Source organism: Odontesthes bonariensis, chromosome 5, assembly GCF_027942865.1.
Source record: "Odontesthes bonariensis isolate fOdoBon6 chromosome 5, fOdoBon6.hap1, whole genome shotgun sequence".
Classification (NCBI taxonomy): domain Eukaryota; kingdom Metazoa; phylum Chordata; class Actinopteri; order Atheriniformes; family Atherinopsidae; genus Odontesthes; species Odontesthes bonariensis.
In genome coordinates, this window is record NC_134510.1 from 4,592,012 (window position 1) to 4,604,043 (window position 12,032).

Sequence of the window (12,032 nt, forward strand, 5' to 3'; positions counted from 1 at the left end):
CATGTAGCATTTAGCAAGCTAAAGTTACTACTCAGCTCACCTCTCCAGTTTCTCTTCAGTAAACATAAGCCCACCACGCCAGTCTTCGCTGGGTTTAGTTGAGTCGCTTAGAGTTGTCTACTGAAGCCTATCCCAAAAAAACACCATGAAGGTACAGCCTCTTCGCGGAGACCGTGGCACACAAAAGGTACCTACACACAGGGTTCGTCCGTAAAATGGGTAATAGCATCGTTGGTAGCGGTTGGCCTGTTCAGACTCAGAATGGTTGGTTGTATCCTCCCAGCCGAGGCGGTGGGGCTGATATGCTACATTCAGGTGCTGAAAAAAAATGATTGAGATATTACCACTTCATATTTTCCGCTGTATTAACTGAAGGGCAAGGGTATCATTCACGTAATGAAAATATATTCGCTTTCAGAGCGGTTATGTAATGTTTTACTTCCATGTACTGTAAAATGTGGACTGTACTCTTGTTGCTATCTTAAATTGTGTCTGTGAAGTATATTCAAGCTCAGGCATAGGTTCTTACGATAATGTCTGGAAGGCAACATTAGGAGCATCACCAACCGCATTCAGCGTTGACGTCAAACAAGTCTTGATGGAGAAAGGCTGCAGCGTCGCTCTCTCACACCCACAGCGCGCGCACACATAATATATACAAATAAATATCAGACTTGCTACTTTATTGATTAACCTTTTTAATGAAAGAAAACAATCAATTAAATTTTTGTACATAAACTCAAGGGCTGCATGATGATTAGTTCCTGGTTCGGGCGTTTCTGTGTTGACTTTGCATGTTCTCCTGCGTCGGTTCCCCAAGGGTACTCAGGCTACCCCTCATTTTCTAAAAATATGCATAATACGTTAATTGCACTGTACATTTCAGATACCTTATACATTTTCTTATATTATATATATTAGATTATAGATATATATATTATATTTTATTATACATACACAGCAAATTAGGCAGTGTACATTTTACTCTGAAGGAGTACATTTAACACCGGGTTCGGTGTTTATGTGTGTCCAAGTATAGAGAGTACATTATACACCGACACCAGAGTACAATTTTTTACACTTAAATAGAGTTCATTTCTAACCCTGATAGTGTTCAAATGTACTCTAGCGCAGGCATTGTTTCACACCAAAAGAGTACAATTTAACTCTGATTCAGAGTTCAATGTACACTTTACGAATAACATATTCAGCAGTGTATTATACTCCATGGGAGTTCATATTACACAGTCAGTGTTTATTTGTACACAAATAATGTACTTACACTGACAGAGTTAAAATTACTCCAGAAGAGTTCATTTCAAACAGGGGCTGTTACCAAAACAGTCGCTTTGGATAAAAGTGTCAGGTAAGTGTAATGTAACGTAGCATAACACCATGTTGGAATACACACCTCCAGTGCATGAGTGTAATGATATAGAAAAAAACCTTAATGCTGGCTGGGTCAAATGTTTTATTTTAATTTTTTACATCAATGCAGGAATGTACAGTAAACATTCAATTAATTTCAACACCAAATCTATACAAGTACATGCACAGGAACAATAAAATATTCATCATTAAAAACATAAGCCATCTGTAAATCAAATGGTTTGAAAACTTTCAACGCATCAAGTCTTAACAGAGAGGCATCATAACCATTTCCTCTTATGACTTCATAGGAATGAAGATGCTCAGTGAACCCCACCGTTTGAAAATCATTTAAAGTAAGAAAATATTCCCCTGAAAATGAGACAATTTCATTTATTTCACTGAAAATGGGTATACCCTCCTCTACTTTTGAACACACAAGAAGGCCAGGGCGATACTCTGTTCCGAAAGATGTAATCCAGGACACAACATCTCTTAGACCGTTTATGTCAATATGCAGACTGTCTGCAATCAGGTCTCCATTTTCCAAGTCACCAACAGTAACGCTTTTTGTTGGGCCACACGTAATACCTTTCAAAGGCTCCGATGCCCAATGGTATGCAATTGTCATTTGATGTTTCTGAGCTAAACATTTGGTTATATTTTTGAAATTTTTCACAGTGTCCTTAAAAAAACGATGTTTGGCTTCAAATCTCATCCCCCAAAAGTGAATAAGAGGGCCAATTTTCCGAATAGCGCTTGGATGATGAATTAAAAAGTGCTGCTTCGGTATCAGGTTCCGATGAGGGTACAGCTCTTTAAACAGTTTATGGTGGTCAATAATCAAGTGCTTGAGGCAAACAGTCATGCCCTCTGTTATGACTGGTGAAAACACAAGATTGATAATTTGAAGTAACAGAAGCAAAAGTCTCCAGTGTGCATTACCTTCAGGCACAACATCTCCAAATATCAAAGGCACGTTCCGAATCAAGCAAAATGTTTGAATGGCATTAAGACCAATCCCATTGCCAATCTGTTCAAGATTTAGTCTGCTGGGACGATTCTTCCTTTCAAGATATCCATAGTTAAACGCATATACTCTTTCAGCTATATCTTGATTTGATAGGATTTTTGTTTCTGCAAGGTATCCAAACAAGAGTTTCAATTCAAACTGTCCCACTCCTTCCAAAATATCATGCATGAGGTCGACTACATAATTATCAACGACACTGAAGTACTGCAATTCATCTAGCACACAGGTTCTCTTAACCCCAAATGAAGATGCAACTGTGGGATCTTGTATGTCACTACAGTGTTTAGCATGTAGGACGTGGTTGCGCAATTTATTTGGGCAATCATCAGTAAAAAGTCCTTGACACTCATTTTTATCAGCTATACAAAATCGGCAATAATATCTGGCGCTGAAGGACTCAACAAAACCAAGGACTGTGTGCAGTCCCAAGTTATCGCCAGTGAATTGTGCAACTGTCCCATATATCTGCTGATCAGAGAAAGGAAGATTGATTCCTGTAGACTCCAGGACTTTAATGTCACGTACAATAGGCTCCAGGATAGCATTCATGCCGTATTTTTTAATGTCCTGACTGTGGAATAGTGCCACAAGGTGAATATTTAAGAGCGCAGAATTAACCTTTGGAGTGAAGTTTCTACCGTGACGTTTCTAAGTTTCGACGTGACGTGAGCACGCCATGTACGTGAGATGAGAGCCGAGAAGTCTCAATCGCTTATATACACTATTCAGAGTTCCAGCATTCGGAATGAACTCTACACTGACAAAGCTGAAACAATGTACACTGGTCAGGTACACTGGTGAGTGTAGCCAGGCCACAATAAACACCACAGTGTAGAAATATACTCCGTGAATTTTTACTCTGAAAAATTAACCCTCTTGTATTTGCTGTGTACCTTATACATGAATATATATATATATATTCATTTTTATTCATATTTCATTCTTAATTTTAATTCTCTTTTTATTGGTAGCAGGACAAGGAAGAATTTCACTGCACATTGTACTGTGTATAATTGTGTATGTGACAAATAAAAACGATCTTATCTATCTTATCTTATCTTAATTGGTGAGTCTAAGTTGACCCTATAAGTGGAAATGAGAGAGCATGGTAATTTGGCTCTGTGGGGCCCTGTGGGCAGGGGCGCCTTAACGAGGGGGCTAGGGAGGGCTCAAGCCCCGGGGCCACAGCCAACCAGGGGCCTCGTGAGGGGCCTTGTAAAAAAAAAAAAAAAAAAAATTATTATTATTATTTTTTTTTTTTTTTTTGTGAGGGGCCTTGTAAAATTAATAAAATAATAAACTATCGCAATCGTTGCCCTACATTAATGTACTGTTAGATAAAGTTTAGAAAAATACCGTAAATGAACGCGCAGTAGGTAGCCTGCTGTAAGCGGCATGGTGGGTGGTCCGAAACAAATCGAACTCCAACTGTCATGCCATGGACTCATGACGTGTTTTTTAGATCATGTTTGGTTTTTAGATAATGTCTTTAGTTCTTAGTTTAGATCATGTTTTTGGTTCAGGTCTTGATTAGTTTCATTCACGTCACCTGCACTCATTTCCTTCAGCTGCACTCCATCCTTAATCACCATCCACAGTATTTAGTTTCCAGGTTTCCTTTCAGTTCTTGTGAGATCCTTGCACCTTTTTTCGTCACCCATGCTATGCCACGTCACAGCTAAGTTAAGTTTTTTCCATGGTATGCCAAGTGTTTTGTTTTGTTGTACTTTTTCCCACAGTTCAGGTTTTTCTATCCGGCTCAGCCGCGCTTTCCTTTGATACTTTGTTTTTGTTAATAAATCTACTTTGCTTTTGAAAATCCGCATCCGTGTCCTCCCTTAAAACCCCCACCTGACACCAACAAGTTGAGAAGTGAGGCCTCGGAATGTTGCGGTTACATTGTATCATCTTCTTGACACCCTTTACGGCGTGTAAAATGTTACAATTTTTAACGTCTCTCACAGCACTCACTCGGACAGAAGCAGCTACGCAGAAGTAGCAGAAGTAGCCTACACAGTTCTGATTCTGAAATTAGCAATACAATTAGCACACATTGTTTGCTAGCAGTGTTTGGTGTGTTAAACCGTGTGGATTAAAGTGGACTAATTGTGAGAAGTCCTGTGATCAAGACAGCGTTTTAAGGTAAGGCTATTTAGCTATTAATTTTGCCTGCCGTGGCATGTTGACTTGGGCCCATATGATTTTGCTTTGAAGTGGGTTGGGATCATCTGCGCTATTGGATTGGTTTATTGCGCTATGTAGATGGACTTTGTCGTAGTTGTTAGCTTGATTCTTAAAAAAAAAAAAGAAAAACACACACACAACAAAACCGTACACTTAAAACGGTGTGTCCGCGCTCATCATGTTTTACTTTTTTCTTGGTGGACAGTGTGAAATATTGCTGCAAATGGTATTTCAATGCACATGTCAAAACAACAGCGAAGTGCACATTTTCAAGATGAAGGAAGAGTTGCGTGACGCTTGAAAACAGATCGGTTAATAATACACAATTTATTTATTAATGTTTCGCATATGAGACGTAACCTGCAACTAGTCTTAATGCTTTGGGAAGGATTCAATCGACTATGTATAGCAACGGCTGTAGGTATGTCTCAAAGGTTTCGCTGCTGCCTGCTCGAGAGTGATTTTGGCAACACTAAGCCCTGCATAGTAGTAGGACTGCTGGGTTCGTGGATTTCGGTCTGTTGATTGAGAGAACCATGGGGTTTGCGTTTCATGTATTTTAATTCTTAAAGCTGCAGTCTGCAACTCTTTTTCAAGCATAATGCCTGGAACTGTCCGGGGATTCTGAAAGTAGTGCATTAAATACCCCAATACAAAAAAAAAAAGAGTTCTCTAGGTCCCCTATATGTCCCGCTAGGTCCCTCCAAAGCCAGCAGGTTTGTTTACAAAATTGCAGACCGGACCGGTAAAAGGTAACCAATCAGGTTACGAGCTGGGCTCTGCTGCCTGTCAATCACCCGATTGTGCACGCGCGATACAAGGTAGGCTCGTCCCCACGCTTATTTATCTGGACTATTGAACTTCATTACGGGCTAGTCTACTTACTGTGTCTTCCATGATCGCAAATGACAGGTGAGTTGATGAATGAGGAGTCGTGTGGGCGCATCTGGTGTGCACGTAGACGTGCACGAGTTCTCACGTGTTTTGATGGGGCGGGACAGGAAGTTGAATAACTTTTTATTTTTCGGTTAAAAAATAAGCATTTCTTGCATTTTTGCGACTACGGAGGTCACCGTTTTCAACTTCAAGCGTTCTGATAGATCATGTAAACTCTTAAAATGCCAAAAATTAGGACTTTACGTATGACAACAACAAATCCTGCAGACTGCAGCTTTAAAGACCTTTCTGTCTTTATATTGTGTGTGTTGGCGTCAGTGGCTGTGGCAGTACAGTGGCCTACATTGGTGTGTGTGTCGGTGTGTGGTTTTTATCAAGCCTTGTGGAAGTTACCAGCAGTCCTTTGCAAGCAGCAGTCCTCTGTGGTCGGACCTTTTGTAGCTGCGCTGAACCAAAAGTAGCATCAATTGTGCGCTTGCACCGCAAATACTCTAAGGGCGTTTTCCCGACATAACGGCAAGATAAGGGTTGACAGGGGGCCCCAAAAAAATGTAGCCCCGGGGCTACGGGTGTTGCTAAAGCGCCCCTGCCTGTTGGGCCCTGTGATTAACTGGCGACCTGTCCAGGGTGTACCCTGCCTGCTGCCCAAATGGTTTACAGCCCCCATGCAACCGTGAATTGGATGAAGCAGCTACAGATTTGGATAGATGGATGGATTATGAACAGTGTTGTCACTTACTTTTCTAGACACAAATTTCTAGCCGGTTATATTTCTGCAACTAGTTCTGATTAGTTGGGACTGCAGCTTATTCAGACAAAAAAAAAAACTTTATTCAACCCCACCAGCTGCACAGCTGGGATGTCCCCTCTGCTCCATGTGTACGACTTAATGTCAGTAAACAATGTACTTCGAGCCACTCACTTTTGTGATAACACCATTCTAATCTACCTAATCACACACCTTTTTATGTTAAAGAGTGCATTTTCGCTATTGTTGAACATGTACACTAATACAACATAATATGTGATTACTGTCCAATGAAATAGGTTTCAACAAAATTCCTTATGGTGCCACTTATGGTGTCACTTTCACAAAATATTTTCATTAAATAGATATATCAAAATGATCATCATTTGATGACATAGCACAGTTTAATAATGTAATATTTTATTAGGTTACAAAAACGGGTAGCACAATATCCAAATGAGGGATTAATTAACATTCATCTTGTTTATTGGGCTCACATCACAGATAAAGATATTCTAATGCGTTTCGGCATAAAGCCTTCATAACAGCGTCAGTCATACAATATATACAACGATTCTAGATGCTATACAGGTGTCAGCTTCATCCAATTAGTCAAGGCAAGGCAAGGCAATTTTATTTATAGAGCACAATTCGTACACAAGGCAATTCAAAGTGCTTCACAGCTACACAAAATCACAATAAGGCAATAAAATCATTAAAAAGAAATAAAAAAATAAAATAATAATAATAATAAAATTTAAAGAAAATTAAAAAAAAAACATTAAAAATAATCATTAATTAATTAATTTAAAAGTCAAGAGTGCAGATAAAATACTTTCAGGTGTCATATGCACTGCTAAATAGAATTGTTTTCAGCCTGGATTTAAACATTGTCACATCTTCTGGAAGACTGTTCCAGATTTGAGCTACTTCCGACTAAACAACCTCAATGCAAGAAACATCTAAGACTGAAGTCCTCATTAAGTCCCTTTGGCATCGTACTGTTAAGTGTACATATCCAGTGCATCTCTCTGATCACCTCCTCTGGCTAATGTTCTGACCCTTTCCACCAAACAAAACCTGAGGAGGGTGAGTCGTGGTTTGTTTCAGTGTAATGCTTTGTAATTGCAGAATCCATGTTGCCTGTATGGGTTGCTGTTTTATACTATGATATCCTGTTATTTCCGAGGCCGTTTTGGTTTGTCCAACATATGCCAAACCAAAGGGACATGATAGCATGTAGATCACAGGGGTAGATCTGCAGTTTACAAAGTCCTTTCTTGGAATTCTCTTCCCAGTATGAGGATGACTGAAAGATTTATTATTTGTTGTATTATTGCAACAAGCACAGCTCCCACATCTGTACAAACCTGATGTTGTTTTTTTTCTGAGACATTTCTTTGTACATAACAATGTCAATGTCTTTTTTTTGGACAGATAGGACAGTGTAGAGAGACAGGAAGCAGGGGGCATGGGGGGGAACAACACGCAGCAAAGGACCGTCCGATGCGGGACTCGAACCGGGGCCAGCTGCAGTGAGGACCATAGCCTCTTGTACATGGGGCGCCCGCTGTACCACAGACCGCCCCACATGACAATGGGCCTCATGCAAGAACATTTTCGTATTTTTATTCTAAATTTCTCTCACTTTTTTCGTAAGAAGGTCTCGTACTAACACGCCACGTCAGATTCAACAAGCGCTCTTAACTTCGGAAAAAGTGTGTAAACGACCTGCGTAAATGATGAATCACACCTGTGGGTATCTAAGTTCACGTGCACGAGGATAGTAGATTTGCATACTCCACGCCCAAAATGATACCATATAAGGCTGTGCTTCCTGTCTCCTGTGCCAGGAAGTGTTGAGTGTTGAGTCATGAGAATGACATCAAGGCGCAAAAAGAACAACTTTAGGGGCTCTGAGACTGAAGTTCTGCTTTCAGAGATCCAAAAAGGAAAATCTGTCATTTTTAGCAGAGTCAGCAGTGGAATTACGGGACCTGCTAAAGCGAAGAAATGGGAAGCAATTACGGGTGCTGTTAATACCATGTCACCGAAATAAAAAAATAAATGGTTTGATATGAAAATGGCTTAAAAAAAACGTCTCCCCCTGGGCAGGCGCTCGATGACTGCAACTAAAGCCGTGCAATCAGTTGCTGCCTCATCATGATGGCACTTTGATGGGGTGGTCCATGAGGGGGGTCTTCTGGCACCACAGCTTCTTGTCTGCCTGGGCTGGTTCAGGTAGTAGGAGACCCTCGTTCATCATGGCAATATTGCGCAAATCTGGCACCCACCTGGCCTTCAGCTCAGTGCGCTGCATGACAGGGGCACGGGTGCTTTGATGCGTATATGTGTCTCGTGCTCCAATTATGTTTGGCAGTCCAGCCACGGCATGAAAGTCCCTCTTAATTTGTACTTGTTGGACAGCGGTGTATGGGAATCTGATGTATCATGGGTGATAAACTGATGAGAGCTTTGATGACCAAGGGGAGCGCACGACTCACAGAGGACTGGGACACCCCCGTCTCCAATCTCCCTCTGAAAGGCAAAAATCCAAAGATGGTAAGGATGGTGGGCGTGTGTGGAATTGGGTTTGATCGGGGTGTTTCTCTCTGGAGTCGTGGCTCTAGGAAGCTGCATATTTGTAGCAGCACAGTCCTTGGGAATCCTAATCGCGATGTCAGCCATTCGTCTGTCTCCACACGGTCTCTTCCAAGAGCCTGACGCACTAAGGCATCCAAAAGTAGCAAGTCAGCCGCTGCGCTTCCCGTTACAGATTCAAATGAACATTCAATAGTGCACAATTTAAGTCAAACAGAATAATGTCAGCATAATTATGGGGTATAATGTATATTTATTTATGTTTTCTTCAAAGTAATTAAATATACAATCCATTAGTCAAGCAAACTTGATTTGAATAACAGCGGACTATTTTACGAAACTCCTACGACAGCTCTGGATCACTGTAAATTCTGTTCGTACCTGAAAGAAAACGTAAAATACGAAAAGATTGGTGAATGCGCAAATTCTCTTAAATCACTCGTACGGATGATTTAAGAACAAATCTGTGCGTACGAACGGTTCTTGCATGAGGCCCATTGTCTTTAACTGTAGTTGCTTTTCTAAAAGAAAGGTTGGTGGAGGGAGATCCTTTAAAGCTTACTCTGCTTGGAGTTTATGCCAATGCCTCTTTATTATTTCTTTCATTTGTGAAGCACAGTGATTGTATTCACTTGAGAGAGAAACATGGTAAGAATTTTTTGTTTTTTGAACATCCAAAAGAAGGTCCAAGCAGGAGGTGGTATCTGCATGCCGTGTGGCTTTCTGGGTAGAGTTAATGGAATGACCTCTTTCTTTAAAGCCAGAAGTCATAATAGTTGTCTGAGAGCCAAAGTCAACAGAGTTTGAACAGTTAGGTCTCAAACACTGACCAACAGGAATATCATCCTTCAGATGTTTAGGATGATTCCATGTAGCGTGCAAAGGATGCTCCATATCCTTCCTGTATAGAGGTGTAGGTAGCCCCCCATGCATCTTTGTGTATGGATCCAAATCCAAAAAATCCAAAAAACCTATTTGTTGTTCATTGTATTCACAAGTGAACTTGAAAAAAAAACAAAAAAAACTTGAGCTCCTGTTTAGATATGATACAAAATCTTCCAGTTCACCCAAAACAAAACAACAAGATGTCATCAAAGTAGCGTTTATAGAGTTTCACCTCTGGATGGAATGGATTCTTTTCAGGATTCTTTTCAGGATTATGTAGAACCGCTTCTCCCCATTTTCCCACAACCAATCCAGCCACTGCTGTTCCCATCGCTGATCCGGCCCGTCGAAGAACCTCATCAGACTTTAAGACGCTGTGATGAAGGCTTTATGCCCAAACATATGTGAGCCCAATAAACAAGACAAATAGGAGTACTTTTGCTCTCCTTAATCTCGACATTGAGACCCTTTCTTAGCTAAAAGTGTCAATTTTAGTCATTTATCTAAAATGCTGTCATGAAATACTCTTGTCACTTTGATCACATGTGGAAATGGAGCCATGTAACCGACTTCATTATTTTTTTGTTGTTATTTAAAGCTTGATCACTTTCCCAGTTTCATTATTTACAATAAAACATCGGGGGGGGGGGCAACAAAAAACTGAATTAGCAGACCGATGTCAGGCAACCAAAATAATAGAATTGGTGTGACATTATTTTAGAGATCACTGGAGTAAGTTTTAGTGTCACAGCAAAAGTCAGGCTGACTCGTAAACTGGACACAAGAGCAGATGCAGACTCAGAGGAGATATCTATAGAACAAGTGTTTCTATTAGTTCTGGCACTCTTTGAAGTGTCTGGCTTGCTTATGTGACCAATAGTAAAGTTAGCTAGCTTCATGCATGGCTTACATGAGGAGCAACGGTCCACAATCACTTGTGATGGCAAAGTCTTTCAGAAGTGTGGCGTTCTCAGCTTTTTACTTTTTGCATTAAGTTGGTTTATACACATGAATATAGTACAGTACATCCTCTGCTGGGCTTTCTTGGTGAGGGAGCTGATGTTCAGCTCCACCTTGAGGTCCTGGGAAATGATAGTTCCCAGGAAGCAGAAAGACTCCATCCATCCATCCATTTTCTATACCCACTGAATCCAGTCGGTCGGGTTGCAGGGGGGCTGCTATCCCAGCGGTCATTGGATGAGAGGCGGGGTGCACCCTGGACAGGCCACCAGTCCATCACAGGGCCACACAGAGACAAACAACCACACTCACACTCACAACTAAGGACAATTTTTAGAGACACCAATTAACCTAACATGTATGTTTCTGGACAGTGGGAGGAAGCCAGAGTACCCAGAGAGAACCCACGCATACACGGGGAGAACATGCAGACTCCACACAGAAATGCCCCAGCCGGGAGTTGAACCTGGAACTTTCTTGCTGTGAGGCGACGGTGCTAACCACCACACCACCATGCAGTCCGCAGAAAGACTCCACAGTGTCAATTGTGAAGTCAGAGAGGGTGATGGGGGTATGTGAGTCTGAGTTATTTCTGAACTCCACAACCATCTCCACTGTCTGTAGAGCGTTGAGCTCCAGCTTGTTCTCCCTGCACCAGGTAGCCAGACGGTCAGCCTCCCACCTGCAGGCAGACTCGTCACCATCAGAGATGAGAGCGGTGTCGTCCGCGAACTTCAGGAGCTTGACGGACTGGTGACTGGAGGAGCAGCTGTTGGTTTACAGGGAGAAGAGCAGAGGGGAAGGAACACAGCTCTGGGGGGAACCAGTGCTGATGGGCTGTGAGACCCAGCGTTTTCCCAGCTTCCCATGCTGCTTCCTGTCAGACAGGAAGTCTGTGATCCACCTGCAGGTGGAGTCAGGCACACTCAGCTGGGAGAGCTTCTCCTGAAGCAGAGTCGGGATGATTGTGTTAAAAGCAGAGCTGAAATCCACAAACAGGATCCTGGCGTACACTCCCACGCTGTCGGATATCAAATTTGCTTTTCCAAATGTCAAGCTTTCTACTAAAAAGGAGAAATATGTGTCTGTGTGTTACGGATCACAGCCGTCTGTGAGATTTTCCGGATTTGAATATTGTGTCACAGTTGAACTCGGGGCAAAATATTGCACTTGTTACCTGCCAAAGTGTAAAACACATTTATTTCCTTATATAATATTTTGGAAACTAAAACTGAAACACAAGCTGCTAGGTATGGGTGTGGCCCCCTCCCTGACATCATGGATTATAGACTATTTGTCTGCCAGACCACAGTATGTCAGGATGGGGAAATGTGTTTCTGGAACGCTGGAATGCAG

General features: G+C 41.6%; 1 protein-coding gene across 2 annotated transcripts in view; it reads right to left on the reverse strand.

Moving 5' to 3' along the window:
- snrka (SNF related kinase a) overlaps nucleotides 1-305 on the reverse strand; it is a 35,171-nt gene extending 34,866 nt beyond the window's left edge. The window contains exon 1 of one of the 2 annotated variants that reach the window (XM_075464674.1): nucleotides 41-305. The gene's annotated coding sequence lies outside the window, so the exon portion shown is untranslated. The remainder of the gene's footprint in view (nucleotides 1-40) is intronic. The other variant, XM_075464676.1, reaches the window with a different exon arrangement.
- Nucleotides 306-12,032: the final 11,727 nt, after the last annotated feature.